This window comes from Palaemon carinicauda, chromosome 9, assembly GCF_036898095.1.
Source record: "Palaemon carinicauda isolate YSFRI2023 chromosome 9, ASM3689809v2, whole genome shotgun sequence".
Lineage (NCBI taxonomy): Eukaryota > Metazoa > Arthropoda > Malacostraca > Decapoda > Palaemonidae > Palaemon > Palaemon carinicauda.
Genome location: NC_090733.1, coordinates 109,631,747 through 109,656,746, shown reverse-complemented (window position 1 = coordinate 109,656,746; position 25,000 = coordinate 109,631,747).

Below are 25,000 nucleotides of genomic sequence, written 5' to 3'. Positions count from 1 at the left end.
ACAGAGACGACTGGCAAAATCTACAGGACACAGCTACAGTATAGGGGGATAGGATAGGTGGGGGAGACGAGGGGGGGGGGGGGGAGTTAGGATTGTATGGATTGGAGGGAATGGTGTTAAAGTGAAGTACAGTGGGAGGTGAAACGATTGGGGCAGACCCAGTAGCTCTTTGTTGTTGGTTTTTTGCTGTAACATCGTGCCTTGTGGACTTCCAGGAAGTGAGTTCTCTTGTCAGCTTCCGAGGGACTTGTGTTTTCATGGTTATTCCTGTTCTGGGACTTGTTTACTCATTTGTTTGTCTACTTTTCTTTTATTGGTTTATTTTAATATTCCGCATTTGGTTCATCCTGAGCTATAAAAGGAGCTATCCCTTTTCACCAGAAATGCTCGTTATGTGTATCTGTTATTTCCTCACTTGTTATTACAATTTCTGGGTAAATGTTTTTGAATCTTTAACAGGCTTTGTGACTAGAGAGCAATGGTGTGATTTTGGATTGCCATCCTAATAAAAGCTGCTTAACATAGCTAAGGAGTTTCTTCTACTCTCACCAAGTTAAAAGTAGCCACTGAAAAATTACAAAGTAGTAGTTAACCCCTCGAGTCAAGAATTGTTTGGTTAGGTTAGTATTGTCAAGTATATGAGGAAAGAGGGGAATGTGTAAAGAACAGGACAAACTATTCGGTGTATCTGTAGGCAAAGGACAAATGAGCTGTAACTAGAGAGGGATCCAATATGATAATTTCTGGCCAGTCAAAGGACCTAATAACTCTCTAACAGTAGTATCTCAACGGGTGGCTGGTGCCGTGGCCTACCGACATCTCTAATTGAGACCAAGTGATCTGTCAAGGTTACTGCAGTTTTTTACTTTCAAACATGTTTCACCTGAATACTCTGTGCCTAGAACAGCTGGGTGTTGATGCAGCAGTCCACAAGACTTAAAGCAATAACTGTTGTTAGAAATCCGCGGGGTGGAAGCTCACATATGGGGAAAAGGTTTTTGCTGGCTTTCCAGAAAGATATAGGCTTTGTCTTGTCGGAAGCATCAGACTATTTAGTGAACCTGTTATCCTAGGCAAAGCCATTAGCATCTTGCAAACACATGTGCTGGACCACAACTGCTTTCCATGAGGAGAGTCAGGACCTGCTTTTACTTATTGAAAATGATATTGCTCAAGAAGCTGTCACCAAGCTGATTGGCACACACCTTGAGAAGTTCCTGAAGGGACCGAAACTGGAACAAGAATCCACCTCCTATGTCAAGAAACCCACAATTCAAAGGGGGTTATTTAAGCACTTTTCATTACTACACATTGCAGATTTCCTTTGAGTGTTTGTCTCTACCTACCAGTGTGAAAACGAGGAATAATTACCGAAAACAAAAGACGGAATATAATGGAACGTTCTGACTGTTTTATTTGTTTGTTGTTGTCAATAGCTCCTCGATCAATTGGAAGATTGGTTACCCTCGTTATAACAATGATTTCCTTCCGATTAAGTTTGGTTGATATATCTAATCTAGAAATGATTCTCAGGGGAACAATTCAGATTTAATCAAATTTACGACACATTATCCATTTAGAACGTATAAAGATATTCAGAGAGTTATCTAAGTAATTTTAGTCACTTTTTAGGAATATACGATTAATGACGAATATGAAATATAAGTGTTTAACAAATTCTTCATATAATGGATTACAGGGTCATCCACTAAAATTTATCTAAACTATGTATATAATCAAAAGTACTCTTAAAAATTTATCCTCGCATAAAAAAAAATACACCTAAGTAGACACATTATCAAAAATCAATCCTTTTAAATCTGAAGTAAAATCTTGCAATCAACATTATTCCAAAGTCCTAATTAGAACAAATATTTCCATTGAGTTTCCCGTGTCTCTATTCATCTCTTCTCCTGCACCTCTTTAACATCTCGCTACTTATATGAATCTAAATGATACATTACCCTACCCATAACATACGGATTGGGGTGTGGAACCTCTGACAGCATACAATATTAATAAATACATTAAATTCGTTTACATCTGTAATGAATTCCCCGAAAGGACATTACATTCAATTCGGATCATTGTAAGAAGTATTCCTAAAAGTGATGAGTTTACTTAAGGAGTTTTTTTTTACTTTGAATATTTCATACTTGCATTTTTTATTTGCTGAACATCAAGGTATTCGAGTAGACACACAAAACAAAGGGAGACCTGTAAAGAAACGTAGCGTACAATTTTTATTTTATTATTTCTTGTTCTCAATTCCTGGATCAACGTTAACATTATGTTCGCAAGGATTCGTGTTTAGGAATGGCATTGACATAGGTAAGAATGTTAATGGTAAATTGGTTTAATGAACGACAATGCTTTATCCAGTTGGCGATAGGGCGGGGGTTGAGTATAACGGGGGGGGGGGGGGTGTTTGAGTATAACGGGGGGGTTGAGTATAACGGGGGGGGGGGGTTGAGTATAACGGGGGGGGGGGGTTGCTGCTGCTGAGGGATACCTAAACATCATGATAGGGTTTATATATTGCTACAATCAGCAGAGCTGTACTAGTCAGAGGGATACCTAAACATCATGATAGGGTTTATATATTGCTACAATCAGCAGAGCTGTACTAGTCAGGCCACCCATACTTGGTTGGTTTGTTATGAGCTATCAGAATAAAGTGTCATAGCATAACCAATCCGCAGTGGTGAGTGTGGTGATGAAAAATGGTCAAACCCCAGGCATGACTAAGGACATGTCAAAGGACTTTGGTCTGCACACCTATGTATCTATCTATCTATATCTATCTATCTATCTATCTATCTCTCTCTATCTCTCTCTCTATATATATACAGTCAGGGCCTGTCACGTTTGCCAATCCCGTTCCACAGAGTTGTATAACGTTTTTTCGCGCCCATCCCGTTTTGTTCACGGTGGCCCCAAACGGGGTTGCCGGGACCGCCGGGAATGTAGTGAAAACGTACCTTAAGAAATTTAACAGAATTCAACCAATACTGAAAGTAAGGGAAACTAAAACAGCTCTCTGCTTGAGAGAATTTCTATTTGAATTGTCATCTCGCTCTCTGCTTATGGGAAAAACTATACAAATATCTAAAGCAAGTGAAGTAGTAAGCGATATTGCCATAATGGTAAAACAGTAAATCTTTATAAGCAGGAAATTAACATGATTTTACGTTAACTCATAATAAATATATATATATATATATATATATATATATATATATACAAATACATACATACATTTATTGTCACGAAATGTCAAAATCATTTTGAAGATATTTCACCCACCCGTAGGCCAGTCATTCCCTAACCGTAGATTTAGGAGCAAGTTTTTTTTTTTTTTTTTGGAGGGGGGGGGGAAGCAGCTGATATTTTCAGCGGTGGAGTCAATAACTCCTATACTAAAAAATATATTCAAATGAAATTTTAAGGGATTATTTAGAAATGAATAAGCTTTTATTTTGCTAGTTTTCATTTTCATACCTGCTATAGGCATGCCCTGGCCGTCACTTTTGTTCATAAGTGACAATTTCTATCTAAAAAATCATTGAGAAGCCACAAATTACTCCTAGGTTTTACAGACAAGCAAATTCTTTTCACAGTTTTGATGGGTATGATGTGCACTAAATTAATACCAATTTTCGCACTGATACTTGCTAAAGGAAAGTCACAGTAGCCATTTTTCGATATCTGCGGGAGGCCGATTTTCGGCGGTGCCGTAAATCACTTGCAGAATACTTTACATATCTAAATGAATTTTCGGGGATTTTTCGGATGGATATATACTTTGTCCATACATTTTTTTTCGGTATGGGTTGAATGTTTATTTTTGGAGGTTGAGTAAATTGTTCCTAGAATAATCCGCAAATCCAAATGAAAATTTCATGGATTGATGGGAAACAGTTTATCTGTTCCTGCCAAATTCCGTTATAATATCTAAAATTGAAAAGACACAGCTATAATATAGTCTTCTTAAATATGATGATAAATGTGGGAACATAACAGTGAACTGCGTGTGTTAGTAAGCGACATCAATAAGGGACAATGCTGATCTCATAAACAATATCCGTCTCGAGTTCAATTAGTGTGTATATATATATATATATATATATATATATACATATATATTATTATTATTATTATTATTATTATTACTAGCCAAGCTACAACTCTAGTTGGAAAAGCAAGATGCTACAAGCCCAAGGGCTCCAACAGGGAAAAATAGCCCAATGAGGAAAGGAAATAAGGATATAAATAAATGATGAGAATAAATTAACAATATATCATTCTAAAAACAGTAACAACGTCAAAACAGATATGTCCTATATAAACTATTAACGACGTCAAAAACAGATATGTCATATAAACTATAAAAAGACTCATGTCAGCCTGGTCAACATAAAAAGATTTGCTCCAACTTCGAACTTTTGAAGTTCTATATATATATATATATATATATATATATATATATATATATATATATGTGTGTGTGTGTGTGTGCGTGTGTATGTGTATATATTATATATATATATATATATATATATATATATGTGTGTGTGTGTGTGTGCATGTGTATGTGTATGTATATATATATATATATATATATATATATATATATATATATATATATATATATATATATATATATATTACATACACATATGTCCTTCGCGGATAGGTTTAGTAACAGAAAAACAAGCAAATACTAATAATTGGGAAAAATTACTGCACCCTTAATGAGATTCTATAGTCAATTGTTTTTAGTGAGGCAGATTTGTACCGACTCGCAGGGGTGCCCTTTTAGCTCGGAAACGTTTCCTGATCGCTGAATGGTTGGACAAGATAATTCTTAACTAATCTGCGACTAGGAAACATTTCCGAGCTAAAAGGGTACCGCTGCGAGTCGGTGCAAATGCACCCCATTAAGAAAATAGAGTATAGATTCCCAATCATTCCAAATTTCCTCAAATAACTGGGAAAACTTATTAATCTCAACCTTGCGAGAAAATATGAAAGTAATACGTATACAACGAAATGCACGAAAGTATTCATAATTATTCAACACCATATAGAACACACAATAACCCATTGTACAGTAAAGGTTGAAAATTCACTTATATAACAATATTATTCCAAACTTAATCTCCCATATTATAGTAGGTTAGCCAAGGCACCAGCCACCCATTAGGATGCTGCCGCTAAGGAGAGGAGTCCTTTGACTGGCCAGATAGTACAACAGTGGATCCCTCTCTGTTTACAACTGATTTTTCGTATATTGCATTGTCTGGCATATTCTTTACAAATTCTCCTCCCTTTTAAACCCCTTACAACACTTTGAAACCAAACAATTTGCTTCTCTCAAGGGGTTAACTACTACAATGTAATTGTTTAGTGGATAAGTCACATTTAGTTTGGGTAGGAGAGACTTTAGTCATGGTGAGCAGCTTTTCTAGGAGAAAATAAGTGTAAATATTTCTACATATATTTATATAGGCATTCACATATATATGTATATATGTATACTTATATATACATATATATATATATATATATATATGTATATATATATATATATATATATATCTTCTTTTTCTACATCTTTTCCCACTTCTATGTGGGGTCAATGTTTCTGGTCAGCTTTCTCCATCTACCTATGTATATATATATATATATATATATATATATATATATAATATACATATATATACATATATATATATATATATATATATATATAATATACATATATATACATATATATATATATATATATATATATATATATATATATATATATATATATGTATATATACATATATATACACATATGTTTGTATATATGAAATAAGCTGATTAATCTACATATATTATAGCAATACATCATACACACACAATTCCATATATATATATATATATATATATATATATATGTGTGTGTGTGTGTGTGTGTGTGTGTGCGTAATTGTGTGTGTATGTGCTTTTATGTATGTATATATATATATATATATATATATATATATATGAATAAGTATATATTGGTAAGCATATCTCATTTCCGGGAACGTAATACCGCTTTCAAGTACCTTTAGTTATCTCGTCGTCCAAATCGCGCCCAGATGGCCAATGTCCAATAAACGGTGTCAATGGTTATTGCTTTTCAAACGAAATCCATTACATATAAATAAACCTTACTCGAAATTGGTATTCCTTCCAGTACCTCAAGCGATGAAAAAAAGTGAGATCTACAGTATGTATAACTCTGATCCCATGATCGTGATTCTTTCCCCAGAAAAGACAAAAAAAAAGAAAAGAGATTTACGTTTTATATAACTTTGATCCCATGATCGTGATTCTATTAAAAAATATCGATAGTATATATAAATCTTCGCCTATGTTCGCAATTCCTTACAGCATATTCCATTACGTTAAATATTCTAGTATGAATGTAAATCCCTGGAAATTGGTAGATTTTCTAGTAGTCTAACCAAAGAAGATTATAGTAAAGGAAAGACCATCAAACTCTGATTTGCTGATGTGAACAAGTCATCATATAAGATTCTGTTTGATTAAAGTCATTGATTGCCTTATTGAAAACAGCTGCTTCTTCATATTCCTTTTCCTTTTCAGAGTCAAAGGAAATTATTTCAAGCTTCGATTTTCGTTCATTATTAGTTGAGAAGTTTATTAAGTTTTGCATTTGCAAATCTTTATCCGGAAGCCGTAATTGTAATCTTTGATATGTAAACTGTTTGTAATATATAACCTTATATGTTGGTAATATTGAAGAAGAAAATCTCGTTAAAGGTAACTTGGATTCGCTTTAAGCTTTAATATTTTAGGGAAGGGAAGTTAAAGCTTGATATCATTTTCATTTTCTTACTTTTGTAGTGACTTAAGCTTTTATAACAAGTTACAGCCGACAACTTGTCGACATTTTATGAACTGGTTGTCAATCCACAATTCTGTAGTTTTTCGTAAATTTACAATACTGTATGTATCTTCGCGCTTATTAATTATAAATGTCAGCATATCAAATATATGAGTAGCCTATATGTCTACAGAGAGAGAGAGAGAGAGAGAGAGAGAGAGAGAGAGAGAGAGAGAGAGAGAGAGAGAGAGAGAGAGATATTAGTAATCCAGTGCCATAAGAAATTCTAAACCTTTCATCTTGAAGCTCTGTCGCAAAATATTGCAATGCATATTATTCCATTTTCCGCCTAAATCTTCTTTAAAATCAAATGTCAAATCTAGATATCAGTATTTCCCTCTTCGCTCCATTTCTAATCTTTTTATCTTTCATACCTCTTCTACATCTTACATGTTATTTGAAGATAAATACTGCATTTCCACCCTTCGATAATATATGGAACTTCCTACGCATAACATTACATCCACGCCTGGGGCTTGGATCGTTTTACAATTTGCAGGGGAAAAACATTTCATGCAATAAATGTTTTAAGATTTCAATTAAGTTTGAATCCCACTAAATTTCCAAAGAACTTCTTTGATGTTCACCTTAGCACTTTTCGTATCTTTACTTTGGAAATTGCTCGATTATATTTTTACTTGTTTCTCGATGGGGTGGTCTGTAATGGAGCGTTTGATAATTTTCTTCATTGTCTTTTTTTATTTTTTTGGTAAATAATTTATAAAGCAATAGGAACGTTTATTACGAGAGCTTCTTAACTAAACTAGGTTTTAATATTAAGCTTATTCGTTAGAATATAACAAAGTTAATTTTCTTAAGAGCACCTACACTACGGATTCTAATGATGATTAAGTATTCTTTGAGTTCTAGTGTAATATATAATAATGCTTCAATAGTTTTATTTAGTTTTTAGACTTTCCCTGGATAGATATAGATAATTATGTAAAATATATGATAGCTAAGGTCTTTTTTATATTATGAGCAGGCAATCAATGTACTTAATCATCACAGGAGAGAGAGAGAGTGAGAGAGAGAGAGAGAGAGAGAGAGAGAGAGAGAGAGAGAGAGAGAGAGAGAGAGACGGATAATAGAAAACTGAAATATTTGACAATTAATTTAGTATTTTTACAGTTGACGGTAAATTTTACCATCCGATGTCACTGAATTTTTTATCTTGCTCCTGATTGGCCGATCCAATAGAATTGTAACATGATTAGGAGCTTCACTAATCAGAAATAAAAAGGAAAAATCAATTCATCATTACAGGTCGAATGAAATTAATGGTCCTTCGTGTTATAAAGCCAGACGTCTTTACCAGTCAATTACTTCTCATTGTGTCAATCAACGCTAGAATTACAAGGAGAGATAATTGCCTTGAAAACCAAATGTCTAAATACTTAGATTTATCTAATTACTCTCGTATCATTCCAAACGAAACCTATAATTTTTCCCAAATAGATAAGCAATGCTTCGTGTGAACACAACACTGTATCAAAAGTCTATCTAATAAGGTTATTAACCTTCAGAATTATGATTCCACATTGCAATACATTTTTTTCTAAAATTCATACATATATATTCACATACATACATGCATACACAAACACACACACATTATATATATATATATATATATATATATATATATATATATATATATATATATATATCTGATCTCAAACCCAAAAAGGAAAAAAAAAACATGTTAAACTAATGGATAGAAATATCATGCACACCAAACTTCAGCAACAAATCTCATTCCAAAGGGGAAAAGAAAATAAAAATATCCAACTTCCGTAGGGATTAAAAGGTACCCTTCAGAGACGTCAAACAGACGAACCGATTCCAGTCAATCAAATCTATGTTTACATTCGGAAAAATAATTGTATTTTCATGAATGTCATATTGTTTACTTAACGGAGATTGAGTTCCAATTTATATCTGGAAAGTTTTCCAGACAGACGGTAATTGAAAAACCATATATGACCTTCGCTCTTTTAATTTCTTTGGAGTCAAAAACAAGCACCCGACACCCATCCCCACACAATAATCTGTTTGTGTCGTTACAAGATATTCAATCAACGATTTAAATCCAGCGGGACTACAAAGGCTCGTTGACATCATGGTATATAAAAACCTTTTATTTTCATGAGAGTGATATTGCCAAAAAGGTATATAAAATTTTAGAGGATTACGTTTATGAATCAAGAAATGTTCTATCTGAAAAAAAAAAAACATAAGCAAACAAAATCAAAAGACGGATTTTATAAACATTCCGGTAGGAAGTGAGCATACCAATGTTCGATATTTATATCATCATCTGCAACGCCTACCGACGCAATTGGCCTCGGTTAAATTTTGCCACCCAGAAAAATTCTGGGAAAAACTACAAATATTACCCGGAAAACAAAAAATAGAAACACCATACTTAATTAACAGTAATGGTGATAACGTAGATATCGAAGATCAAATTCAATCACTAACCGAAACATGGGCAAGTACATTCGAAATTACAAAAAAAAAATGCAAATTTAGACAGACATAGAAACAGAAGTCCTCAACTTCTTACAAGCAAATAAGGAACGAACAACCCCTTATCAAGATCCTGATCTGCAAAGACTGGACGAGGACAACTACTTAATAACAGACATTAAAATACACGAGATAATAAAAGCGGTGAAAGCTTTTAAACACAAGGCACCAGGTAAAAGTGGCATAAACAAGCTAATGCTATTAAAACTCCCAATGGTGGCATGGAGAAGACTCCAACAAATATTAAACCTTACACTCTCGATGGGATATTACCCAAAACCCAACAAAGAAGGAATTCGCATACTTGCCCCCAAACCATGGAAAGACTCAAAACTGCCAGCAAACAGAAAGCCAATCACTCTGCTGGAAGTTCCCGGAAAAGCGTTTGGGAAAATCATAAACACAAGACTAAGGAGATTCCTAGAAAACAACAATTATTACAAACACCAACATGGTTTCAGAACAAGGAGAAGCACTGAAACTGTCCTCATGGCAATTTACGAAACGATAGCCATGAACCAACTAGATTAAAAACACCAATGCAATGTCATCTGGAAAGATATCTCAAAGACATTCGACAAAGTATGGCATGGCGGCTTCAAATATAAAATACTCCAACTGAACTACCAATAATAATGGAAAAACTCCTCTCAAGCTACATAAAAGACCGAACTGTCAGAATACGTAGCAGAAATTGGAAACTGGGAGGAACAATAGATATAAAACGTGGGGTACCACGGGGGTGGGGGCCGGCATACTATCCCCAACACGTTTTATAATTTACACAGTAGATATGCCAGTCACCCACAAATTTGCCATGAATTATGCCTACGCAGATGACATAACATAAGTAATAATGCATCCTACAAATTTTAAAAGATTTTTAAAAAAATAAAAACAAAAAGATAAATAAAAAAAAAAGGATTATGAAAATAAGTGGAAAATAAAAATAAACAGCAAAAAATTTCAACTCTTATCAGAATAAAAAAATAAACGAGTACCTAAAACAGTAAACATAAATATTCTATTTAACAACCAAGTTGAAATCCTTAGTCTCTCTATCGAAAGAACTGGCATAAGCTGCCATATCAAACAGAAACTCCAACTGACAAAACACAGAAAAGGAGCAATAAAACGTTTCAAACTATTGGATAAAAACATAAGAATAAACCTGTACAAAAGCCTGATAAGACCTCCATTCGAATATACAATAGCACCAGCATGCACAAGGGCTCAATCAAAGATGAAATCCCTATAAAAATTCCAAAATGGAAACATAAGAATCATACATGGCCTAAATAATAATAATAATAATAATAATAATAATAATAATAATAATAATAATAACACAAATGAAAACAACGAAGCACTCCATAACATATACAATCTCGAACTAGTAAAAGTCAGATACCACAGAAGAGCCACAAAAGCCTATTAAAGATTCAAAAACATTTACCCAAAACTTGCAACAACAAGTGAGGAAATAACAGACACACAAAACGACCATGCCTGGTGGAAAAGGATAGCTCCATTCATAGCTCAGAATGAACCAGATCAGGAGTATTTAAATAAACCAATAAAATAAAAGTAGACAAGACATAAATAGATAATCATGCCCTAGAAAAGGAATAATCATGATGACACAAGTCCCTCGGGGGCTGGCAAGAGGACTCACCTCCTGGAAGTCCACGAGACATGATGTCACAACAAATAACCAACAACAAAGAGCTATTGAGTCAGCCGCAATCTTTTCACCTACCACTGTACTTCACTTTAACACTATTCCCTCCAGTCATTACAATCCTAATTCCCTCCCTACCCTCCCCCACCTATCCTATCCCCCTGTTTACTATAGATTTCGCCAGTCGTCTCTACTTGAGCTTTTAATTCAATACTTCTCCATTCATCATCTCCAACTTCGCTCTTCATAGTCCTCAGCCATATAGGCTTGGGTCTTCCAACTCTTCTAGTGCCTTCCGTGTGTGTTTATACCAGTACTCGTAAAAAAAAAAAAAAATAATTTAAGCCATAATATTTCATTTTCTCCACAGATTATGTGATTTTATTTAAAAATTTCAGAGCGATATCCCGGATACTGAGGTGTATTTTTCTCTTTCAATGTATCCCTGATGAAAGCAATAATCTAATGACCTAAACAGTTCCAGGCAAAGAGATCAAACTGAAATATTTTACGAAAGATTTTGTCTTTACATTCAGCACCTTCGAGATTTGTAATGAAAAGCGTTGTTCGGCATGGAAAAGTCATACGAATCATTATTACAGGCAGTTTTACATCCAAACAAACACACACACACACACACATATATATGTATATATATATATATATATATATATATATATATATACTGTATATGTATATATCCTTCCTGGGTAGGAATGTAAAGTGGTGAAAGTGTTTGCGTATCGCTATAACTAGAAAAGCTGTACTAGTCAGGGCCGCTCATGCAAGGTGGATTGGCTCTGAGCAATGAATGAGACAAATATCTCACACCATCACCAATCTGCAGTTGGGCAGCGTGGTGAGGAAAACTGGCCAAACCCATACATAAATAAGAACATGTCTGAGGCCTCTGTACTGCAATGGACTACCAACACGGCTGCATTCGCGGTTGTTGTTTATACACAGATTGTATATATATATATATATATATATATATATATATGCAGTATATATATACATATATATATATATATATATACATATATATATATATACATATATATATATATACATATATATATATATATATATATATATATATACATATATATATATATATATATATATATAGAGAGAGAGAGAGAGAGAGAGAGAGAGAGAGAGAGAGAGAGAGAGAGAGAGAGAGAGAGAGTAACATCCAGAAATCATAAAGCCATTAACAAAGCTGCTGCAACTTTCAAGGTTTAAGATAAAATTTCATATCCATATCATATGATATTAAGTTTTCTCTCTCAGTTCGCAGTTCGTGCTCAGTTTTGTTATTCTTCCTTTTACATTTATTGCTGGTTATTTGATCATAAATTATACATATCCAAATCCACCAAGGGCAATATGGGACTTCTTACTCATAACTTATAAATCCAAGTCCGGAGGGCAAGAACTTCTGTCAGGAAAAGGAATATTACAGGGACAGGGATGTTATAAAAAAAATAGCCTTGTTATAATTCACGTGAAGAGGGGGAAGATTCTATTGAAGTTCTTTGGAATAATATCAGAAGTTTCCTTTATTCTTGAAGGACGCAATTTCGCAACAATAGATGTTATTCGAATGTTTATGTTTGATTAGCAAGGCGAGGTTGGATGATAGTTTATCAAAACACAAGTTTGGCAAATTTCTTTGAATTCTTTAATACAGTTTGCAATTTCTCTCTCTCTCTCTCTCTCTCTCTCTCTCTCTCTCTCTCTCTCTCTCTCTCTCTCTCTAATAGGAAGGCAATGAAGGAATAGAGCAAATCTTTTATGATTATAGAATAAAAATTCAACCTTTTACGACCAGTTGAGAAATTAAGACTTGCATAACCCCTTTTAATAGGCAATTATGTTAACGTTTGATATTTTATTCTATTATATTATTGCCATTATATGATACTTATAGGTATGTCTTGGGACCAAGAAAAAAAGTTTGATGGGTTTTGAAAATCTTTATGAAATTACACGCACAAACATACATATGCGTATTCAGATACATATCATTAAACAAAGAGAATATATATATATATATATATATATATATATATATATATATATATATATATATATATATATATGACCCGTGCAGACGGATAATGAGACGTCAGCTTATGGGTTTTCTTCATTTATTACAAAAGGTTAGTTCGTAAGTACACTATACACAACTACCCTCTCAGGTGAGGGACTTGTCAACTCGAGAGCTCACCGGCAACTAATTACTCCCTTCGTTACCAAAATGCAACCATTGCAAAACATGCTGACACATAGGTTTTTGTGGAATACTTATGATTATTGAGTTCATTTACCTTGATGTAAAACACACACATATATACATGAATTAGGACATTACTCCCCCCCCCCCCAAGCTCCTCACTCCGGGAGGAGGTGCGCACTCGCCCTCACTAGTCTATGATATATGGAGGACACTCCAACCCGGAATAGGTACGGCATATACTAAACAGAAATACAACATAAAATATATATATATATAAAAATCACCCAATAAATAACATATCTTCCACAAAAAAAAAAAAATGAAATATTGCAGGTAAAAATGTACAAAACAAAATAATTCCACTCATTTCTTCTTAAGACCTCAGGCAACCAAAACACAGAATACCCAAAGTGAAAAAAAAAAATCATAACATTAAGTCTACATAACCTCATCAATAACCTCTCTCTGGTTGCGGGCAATACGGGCTTCTTGGGCGGGATAGGAGTAGGAATAGATATTCCTTCATCCCTCGATTTTACTTGTCTGGGTTTACGGCACAATTTCGCAACACAACTCACCACCACCGTTTCACCATTTATCTAAATCACCACAACACTTGCACATGCAACTTTCAACTGGTGGCCACTAGCCGTTTTCCCGAGAAAATCATTCACCTTCCCACCTTTCTCTTATAACATTAAGTATAAGGTATTCACATTTACACATTCTCTAACACTGCTTATCCTCAAGGCTGAACTTTAATCCCGCAGCCACTTGCCATTCGGGAACCGCCCCGGCCCCAGCAACCAGGAATCATATAAATACATGAATAATACAGCATCCACCTGACGGATCTCACTTGACCTATTTATAGGTTCACTCAGCAATGTTATACGTATTTCCACACTCAGCTAAATTACCACAACATTTTACGTATAAATTTAGCATAATCATAAAAGAACTCATTGTAACCATCAAGTTTATTTAAAACACATCAAAAAAAAGAAATGAGGTCTGTTCAAATAACAACAACAGCTAAGGAAAAAAAAAATCTACTCATCAACTCGAGGGATGTCACGTATGCAGGGGTAAGGAGGAACACTTTTGAAAACTACCTCTTCAGGTACCACATGTATGTGTGCCTGATGATGATCAGACACTGCTCCATTAACAATGCTTTGTATCACAACTGTGTTAGACTTAACCATCTTTACTCGGTACGGATCCAAATATGCTGGCTCTAGATTGTGTTTCCTAGGTTGCAATCGTTTCAAATACACACGATCGCCCTCAAATACTTTAACCGATGTGGTTTTGAACCGACCATCAAACTTAGCGCTGTAATTTTCATTAGCTCTTTTCAAAAACCCTTCAGTGGTGTTCATAACTCTCTTCAATAGATTTAATAAATATACACAGTATTGCTCAGTTGAATAATTTGGCAATTGTTGCGAAATATTGAGTACTGTATATGGTAACACAGGATCCTGTCCATACACTAAAAAGAAAGGTGTGTCCCTGAGCAAAGTATTATATGCAATGTTCAAAGCTAGCTCAGCTGTAGGAAGCATGGCGTGCCAATGAAGGGGGTCATCAGCCACTAAGTAACGTAAAATTCGCACTACTTCCCTATTTTGTTATTCTACTAAGCCATTTGCTGAAGGCCTATATGCAGTCACTGAAAAGTGTTCAATTTTCATCAAGTCCGTGACCGATTTAACCACCTTATTTATAAACTCAAGACCATCATCACTTATCAAAATTTTCGGGCAACCAAACCTAGTAATGAAAGAGCACAGCGCCTGGGCTAATGAATTTGCAGATTTATCCCACATTGCGTAAGTATGAGTGTACCGAGTAAATGCATCAACAAATACTCATATATACTTATGTTGTGATAACCCAGTAGGAAATAGTGCTACTACATCCATATACACTCTATAAAATTTAATAGGAATTCCAGGCCACTTTCTGGCTTCCGGTACGGTATTTTTATCCTTCAACCAAAAGAAGGATTCACGTGCTCTCCTTAATGTTCTATCATACGGACTTGCATGTACAATGTGGATGGCTCGTTTAATTAAAGAGGGAGGAGGAACTACCCATGTACAAAATTCCCCTCCCCTCTTCTTGTAAGCACAATATAAGACATTATTTTCAATAAAATATTTCTCACAAGGCACATTCAGAAATGACGGATAACTCTCCAATACCCCTTTAATTACTGCTCGCACTCTTTTCATCCATTCCTCTTTTTTCTGTCCCTCTTGGACTTCTTTTATGTCCCAAACTCCCAAGTCAATCAAACCTGCATCATCAGGGCATTCATTCTGGACACTCCTGGTCATGTCCTCGGTCACCCACATATATTCCCCTTCGCCGTTGGTATCTCTCTCTCTCTCTCCCTCTCTCTCTCTCACCCGTTTTCTGAATGCTCATCGGGAGAATTTTCATCCCGTTCTCTATTCTCTCTATTTTGATGGGGATCTTCAATATTTTGGTTACGTTCTTCGTTCCTCTTTTGTGCCCTAGTTGTTACTCCTATTACTGCACCTCTAGAGAGAGTATCAGCTACCTTGTTAGCTTTACCTTCTATGTGGTGAAAACCCTTCATATTAAACTCTAACAATCTCTCAATCCATCTTGCTTGACAAGAGGTCAAATTTTTTTTGTAATACAAATCACGTGAGGGGCGATGATCGCTTTGCAACTCAATTGACTGACCAAATAAAAAGAACTGATGCCTCTGTAGCCAAAGACTCTCGATCGAATGTACTATAATTCTTTTCTGCCCCTTTTAACGCCCGGGAAGCAAAACAAATGGGTCGCTCTCTGCCTTTATTATCTCATTGAAAAACTACGCCACCAATAGCTACGCTACTCGCATCTGTTGTCACTAAAAATGGGCAGTCAATTCTAGGATATGCGAGTAATTCATTGCTAGGTAAGGCAGCTTTCAAAAGGTTAAAGGCCCTTTCTTCTTCCCCTCCCCAATTTATCACTTTTTGTTTCTTTAAAGCATCTAAGGGTCTCGCTATCTCTCCAAAACCCCTTATGAATTTACGCTAATAACCAGCAAGCCCTAGGAACCTAGCTACTTCCTTAGAATTACGTGACCTGGGGGAATCTCTAATAGCCGCTACTTTACTGGGGCAGGGTTGGATACTTTCTGGGGTTATTATGTGACCTAAAAATTCGACCTGTTTACAGAAAAATTTGCACTTTGACAAATTTATTTTCCTACCATTACGTCGCAAGGCTTCTAAAACTTTACGAATATTATTATTATGTTCTTCGGCCGTTTTCCCTGTAATTATGATATTATCTAAATAAACAAGAACATTATGGCCGATTAAGGGCGACAAAACTGCCATCATCACTCTAGAAAAATGACTTCAAGCATTTTTAACACCGAAAGGAAGAAAATTAAACTGAAATAATTGATCGTTATCTATAAATGCCGTTTTACATTTACTGTCTTCCTGAATGGCCATTTGATAGCATCTAGATTTTAAATCAACAGTTGTAAAATATTTGCTATCCCGTACTTTCACAAGTATTTCTTCGATGGAGGGCAATTGAAATGCATTATCCTTAGTGACTGCATTTAACTTCCTATAATCCACACACAGTCTTACCGAGCCATCCTTTTTCCTAACAGCTACAATTGGAGAAGCCCACGGGGATTCGCTCTCCTCAATTATCCCGTGTTCCCTTAATTTATTAATTTCCCTTTCTATCTGTCCCTGGAAATGAATGGGTACCTGATAAGGCCTTGACCTGATCGGCTCCGCCTGCCCAGTTTCAATGCTAAAGGGAATTCGATCAATCCTCCTGGGTGGCTCATCTTCAACTGCCATTACATCGGAATAATTATTGACAATGTCATTAACTACTGGCTGATATTCTGACGGACATAATTTTTGCGCTTGCATAATCAAATTCTGAGTGCGTTCGTCTGTGCGGGCTGGAGTTGTGGCTCCCATCATCCCATTATAAGTAATTTTACATAACTCTAATTCACACACAGAATCACTTCCTAAAACAACTCTTTTATTTGACAAATCAACTATCGTTATATCAGCTCTGTTCTCTTTAATTTTTGTCAAGCCCTCTAATATCACATGGGCCCAATTGTCTTGGGATTTAACAACTACCTTGGTTCCTTCCACAAGAGGGCGACACAGGGTCACAGATATGCTCGTAAGGGTCTGGGGGGACAACACTTCTCCTCTCTCAGTTACAGCTGTTACCCTACTTAAATGTCTCTCTGAGCTAACACACGCACTTACTGTCTCTTGACTTTCTATCGGCAAAATGTACCCTCCTGCTTTTACTGATATTGTATCTTTTCCCCAAAAAATGCAAATTTGATTATTAGAGATAAAGTCTATTCCTAAGATAGCTTCGATTCCTGGAATTCCCAAGGTGGGCAAGACAAAAAAATCATGTGTAAACTTCACAGACCCCACCTAGAATTTGACAATTATTGTATGGTTTATGTGTAGTTTATTTCCTCCTGGCATGTCAAGAACAATGGATGTGGCTGTCTGTAGTGGATTTGAGGAGAACTTTTTTTCAATCAATGAAACACTGGCTCCTGTGTCAATCAGCGCTCGGATGAATTTATCTTGCAGGTCGATCCTAACTGCTAACATTCCCAGACGGCCATTATGAGATATAGGGCACGGGCCAATGACCTCAGCTACCATGCTGCTGCCCCCTGATCCTCTCCCTAGTGCTGCGGGGGTGAGGTCGGGGGTACCAATGGAGGTCCCAGTGCCTGCTCTGTCACGTCTGTCGTCACTACTTCCTCGGCTACTGCTTGTGATGTCATGCGGGGGGGGGGGGGGCATAGAACTCCCTCGTCTCCCCTTTCCTCTGTTTCCTTTTCCCCAGACGTTGGACGGGGGAAGGTGTGCGTGTGCCCCAGCCCGCTCGCCCTGTGCGATTTTTGCTGGGCACTCTCGAGATAGATGACCGTAGGTCTGACAAGTGTGACAGCGGGGGGATCTTTGGGTGGGGCACTCCACTCGTCGGTGCCCCTCTCCCCCACAGTGCCAACATCTGAACACTCTGCTAATCTGCTGACTGCGTTGCCCTTACCACTCTTCAGGGTCGACTTTCTCTCATGGCTGCCAACTTCTCGGAATCGGCCCCGTTATTCCCAGTCCTTTATTCTTCTGGAAAACTGTCTAAAATGTTTTGTATCGCACTCACTACGTCTGCTAACGAGTGATTGTCATCAAACACATAACCAAAAAAATATGGGTTTACTAATCTGCGAATATGTTTATGGGCAATTGCCTTTTTATCACCTTCTGGGAGATTGGCAATCCGGGTAGCAAACAAATTGCAATCCCGAAAAATGCGAGTTACAAAACTAAGAACGGATTCACGTTCCCTTATTTTGGATTTGTAATTTTCTTTTAGGTCTCCCTTTCTCGGATCAGGGAAGGCATACTTCTCAATTAAACGTCGTTTTATTTCAGTATAACTTCTTAAACTTTCTTGTGGCCAACACATTACCGCCATTACCGGAGCATCTTTCAGCAATCTAATTACTTGAATCGCTTTTTATCTTTCCGACCACCCATATGTGGCTACTTAAAAGTCTCTCAAACACACTTCAATCGATTGAAACCCTTCGCTGGGGTGTTGATCATCAAAAGGCCTAACACTTGCCTGGAGTTCTGGCAACTTTCGAACTACGATTTGCGTATCTTCACTCGACTGTGCATGTGTACTTTCACTTGTGTGCATTTGAACTTCATTTATGTACGTTGGATATGCTGTGGTTGCACGTCGCTCCTGTTCTCGTTACACCACCAATCTGTTAATTAAGTCTTCCAACCATTCTAACTTATTTTCCAATTATTGGGTTCTAATTTCCTGTCTATATTCTTCATCGGGAACGCTATATCCCACTGCTCCTTCATTCTCCCCTCCTGCAGCAACAGTGTCTGCTATGATAGTCCTTGTGTATCTCGGCATCTTGAAATTTTATTTCACCGGCTCAAAGAACAACTTCACACACAGCATACAAAAACAGACGTATTTTTACACTTGACACCAATATGACTCGTGCAGACGGATAATGAGACGTCGGCATATGGGTTTTCTTCATTTATTACAAAAGGTTCGTTCGTAAGTACACTGTACACAACTACCCTCTCAGGTGAGGGACTTGTCAACTCGAGCACTCACTGGTACCTAACTACTCCCTTCGTTACCAAAATGCAACCATTGCAAAACATGGTGACACATAGGTTTTTGTGGAATACTCATGAATATTGAGTTCATTTACCTTGATGTAAAACACACACATATATACATGAATTAGGACATATATATATATATATATATATATATATATATATATATATATATATATAATATATATATATATATATATATATATATATATATATATATATATATATACATATATATATATATATATATATATATATATATATATATATATATATATAAACATATATATATATATGTGTGTGTGTGTGTGTGTGTGCTTTCTATGATATTCATACTCAGAAAAGTATAGAAACTGGAGTAGAATGTTTCAAAATATTTGTTGGATCTAAATTTAGTTAAACCTAATGGGAAAATATTTAACCTCAACAACAAGGCCCATACCATCAAAATAAAAAGAAAACATTGAGAGTAGATACCTGGTTGAAAGCGATTGCAAATCATCGTCATTTCCTACAGCTGATAAAAACGTTAGGAATAGGAATATCAAACTGCTTACCTGGAAAGGAATTCAATTCTGAAAGATGATTAAAAAAGAGCATAGGCAAAGCCTATTTATTTTACTACAAACCAGCCCGGAATCAAAAGCTCCTAATGAAAAATTGATGGAGTCTATTTCCCGTGAGGCAATCAAGACTGAACAGCAAAAGGGAATCATGAACCTCATTACTATCGGCATATGTAGGTGTTGAGGTTGATAGAAGAGTAATTTCAGTGACCTTATCTACACTATGGATCTCGGACTACCAGAGAGAGAGAGAGAGAGAGAGAGAGAGAGAGAGAGAGAGAGAGAGAGAGAGAGAGAGAGAGAGAGAGAGAGTATCTCAATACCATAAAGACATTGATGAACTTACTAGTTTGGAAGTTTAGGATAGGATATAGCTCACTGGTTGGATGCTTACTGGGACTGTATGGATAAGTTGGCTCTTGCCGCTTGGGAGATCATAAATGTGAAGAGAAGAGTTTATTTTGAAAGATATAACGTTGAAAGCTATTTAAAAACATTAGTGAAGCATCAATGATTCCAATGATTCAATCAATATATCCGTATTTTCAACTTTTTTTACTATCCTCCCGAAAATATTCCACATCTCGTACATCATCTGGTTGTAAATCATACACTTTTGTCCCAGATAATAATAGTAGGGTTTACTACACCTTGAATAAGGGGGGGGGGGGGAGCTGGAACTTCTGGCAAACTTGCAAGGGACAAAATATATTATTCTGGGTTTGTTCACAAATGATAGAAATTGTTAATTCTGTTGAACTTCTCGATAACATGAAGTATTTAACACAATCTTCTTCATTTGATGGCCAGTCGGGTCACCAATCCGCAGTGATCAGCGTAATGCTGAAAATGGCCAAGCCCCAGACATAACTAAGGACATTTCTGAGACCTTTGTTTTGCAATAGGTTGCATTTGTAGTTGCTAAGGGTCAGCTCATTGAATAAAACTTGGCTTTGACCTTCGGAGAGAGAGAGAGAGAGAGAGAGAGAGAGAGAGAGAGAGAGAGAGAGAGAGAGAGAGAGAGAGAGAGGCGTATATAAATAATGTCACCTAATACCATGAAAATATTGTCAAAACTTCTCGTTTCGAATTCCAATGTTGAAAGTTATTCCAAAGCCTTCCTACACCATCAATAATGCCGACTGTCTAATCAAAACATCAATATTTCCTTCTGTGTCCTTTGTCTCTGCCTTATTTCTTTTTTTCTCTCACTCCTTCCACATCTCACAGGTTATTTGATCGTAAATCATACATTTGAAACTATGATATATAGGGCTCCCTATACCAAGGGAAGAGAGTGCTGGAATCTCGGGCAACTTGGAAAAAAAATAAAATATTATTCTGGAGAGGCTCTGCTACGAGTAATAGGAAGGGACAATTCTCTTGAGTCTCTCGAGAATATCATTTGAAAACCCACAATTCAAATGGGGTTATTGAAGCACTATTCAATACTACACACTGCAGATTTCCTTTGAGTGTTTGTATATACCTACCAGTGTGAAAACGAGGAATAATTACTGAATACAAAGGACGGAATATAATGGAACGTTCTGACCGTTTTATTTGTTTGTTGTTGTCAATATCTCCTCGACCAATTGTTTGGTTAATACATTTAATCTAGAAATGATTCTTTGGGAAACAATGCACATTTAATCAAATTTACGACACGTGATCCACTTAGAACGTATAAAGATATTCAAAGAGTTGTCTCAGTAATTCAAGCCACTTCTTAGGAATGTACGATTAATGACGAGAATGAAATATGTGTTTAACAAAATCTTCATATAATGGATTAGAGGGTTATCCAACTACATTTATTTAAACTATGCATATACTCAAAGAAACACTTAAAAATTTATCCTCACACAAAAAGAGAAAAATAACACGCTTAAGAAGACATTATTAAAAATCAATCCTTTAGAATCTGAAGTAATTTACATTATTCCAAATTCCTAATTAGAACAAATATTTCCCTTGAGCTTCCTGTGTCTGTATTCATCTCTTCTGCACCTCTTTAACATCTCGCTACTTATATGAATCTAAATGATACATTACCCTACTCATAACATACGGATTGAGGTGTGGAACCTCTGGCAGCATACAATATCCACAAATACAAAAAATTCGTTTACATCTGTAATGAATTCCCCGGAGGGATATTACGTTCAATTCGGATCATTGTAAGAAGTATTCCTAAAAATTATGAGTTTACTTAAGGATCTTTTTTCAATTTGGATATTTCATACTCGCATTATATGTTTGCCTAACATTAAGAAATTCGAGTATTGACACACAAAACAAAGGGAGATCTGTAATAAAATGTAGCATAGACTTTTCATTTTATTATTTCTTGTTCGTAATTCCTGAATCAACGGTATATATATATATACATATATATATATATATATATATATATGTGTGTGTGTGTGTGTGTGTGTGTGTGTGTGTGTGAGTGTGTGTGTGTGTGTGTATGTGCATGTGTCTGCATAAAATTTTACCTCATTTATAAATGAAATGGATTCACAGTAGGTCCTTCTGCTAATGAAAACGAAATCATGACAGTATCTATAATTGCAAAAGAATCACGTAAATCACCATTTAAAGGAAAAACAGCTGCTAACCAATTGTGTGACCAACACATAACAACAGACATTTTATCCATAACTGAAATTATAGTTTTAGGAAAATGGAATAGAAAGGAAATTTAGAAACATTTCTGACTGATCTTTCGTTTCTTGAATTGTCTGATAGATTTTACAACTGTATCACAAATATTTTCGACGAATGGTGCACTGTATGCATTACTTCACTAGAGGGGCACTAAGTAGAGATCATGCCTTTGCCACGTAAAGTAGTCTTATTTTCCACTAACCCCAATGCTTATTTGTATTATCTTCGAAACCTAATGGATTTGTCCTTGGATCATCATACCCCTACTTGTCCTACAAGTTTCGCTGAAAATGGTTCGGTAGTTTTTGCGTGATGTTCACAAACAAAAAATAAACTAACAAAATATTTGCCATTTACTCAATATTGCTATTAGTTTCAAAGTACTGCTGCGTACTTGTACTTATGATGTACATTATCCAAAATGTCACAAATTCATCCTTTGGTCATACACATCATGTCTACAAAGTTTGGTCAAAATTGGTACTGTAGTTTTTTTTTTTTTGTGTGTAAAGTTACTAAAAAACAAATAACTAAACTAAGAAGCAGATGACAGGGATGAATATATTCCCTCCTCAAAATATTTGATTTTGGTGAAAGCAATAATCTTTGCAGTGTCCCATTGACCCTTAGCTTCCCTCATTTTTTACCCTTTATCATGTCTCCAGTCGTTCTGTCTTTCTTTTATCTTGTTGTCCAACCTCTTAACTTTTACTTCATATTGCAACTGTGTTGACTGTTGAATGGTCTCATAGACCCCGGTGCCATACCTGATATGCCAGATTCCTTCAGCCAATTTATATTTTTGTGATTAAAAAGGTCAATCCTTTTCAAGTAAGACTAAAGGAGAATCTTATTCATTTACAAGAAATAATAATAATAATAATAATAATAATAATAATAATAATAATAATAATAATAATAATAATAATAATAATAAACATCTGAGTTGCAAATAAAATCTTCATTTTACCGAAAAAGAATTTCGTCTGAGAATGAAATTAATTTCTACTTCGAAGAACTTGGGCAGATTTGAAAACACCAAGAGAAATTGAAATCTCTGGAATTATTTCAAGACGAATATTAAATGTTACTCTATAATAAGATAATTGAAAATATTTTCTTTATGGATTACCATATTGGTGCAAAAGCAAGAAATTTAGTTTCATCTTTTTTTTCTGTTATTAATATTATTAATAAAATGTGAGCATGTTATAGTCATATTTCTGGATGATATTGGGCACGGACACACGAATATTGTATATTCTTGTAATAGAATAATCATAAAAAAAGTCCTTAGACTTGTCCTTAGTCATGCCTGGGGTTTGACCATTTTCAGCACCACACTGGCCACTGCGGATTGGTGATGGTGGGAGACGCTACTCTGACATCTCGCAGCAAACCATCCAAGTATGGGTGGCCTGACTAGTTAAGCTCTGTTGATTATAGCGGTATATAAACCCTTTCATCATGTTTAGGTATCCCTCAGCAGCAGCACCCCCCCCCCACCCGTTATACTCAACCCCCGCCCTATTGCCAACTGGATAAAGCATCGTCGTTCATTCTTACCTATGTCAATGCCATTCCTAAACAGGAATCCTTACAAACGTAATATTACCGTTGATTCAGGAATTACGAACAAGAAATAGTAAAACAAAAAGCGTACGCTACGTTTTATTACAGATCACCCTTTGTTTTGTGTGTCAATACTCTAATTCCTCAATGTTAAGCAAACAAAAAATGCAATTATGAAATATTCAAAGTAAAAAAAGCTCCTTAAGTAAACTTCTCATTTGTAGGAATACTTCTTACAATGATCCGAATTGAACGTAATGTCCCTTCGGGAATTCATTACAGATGTAAACGAATTTAATGTATTTATTAATATTGTATGCTGCCAGAGGTTCCACACCCCAATCCGTATGTTATGAGTAGGGTAATGTATCATTTAGATTCATATAAGTAGAGAGATGTTAAAGAGGTGCAGGAGAAGAGATGAATAAAGACACAGGAAGCTCAAGGGAAATATTTGTTCTAATTAGCAATTTGGAATAATGTAAATTACTTTAGATTCTAAAGGATTGATTTTTAATAATGTCTTCTTAGGCGTGTTATTTTTCTCTTTTTGTGTGAGGATAAATTTCTAAG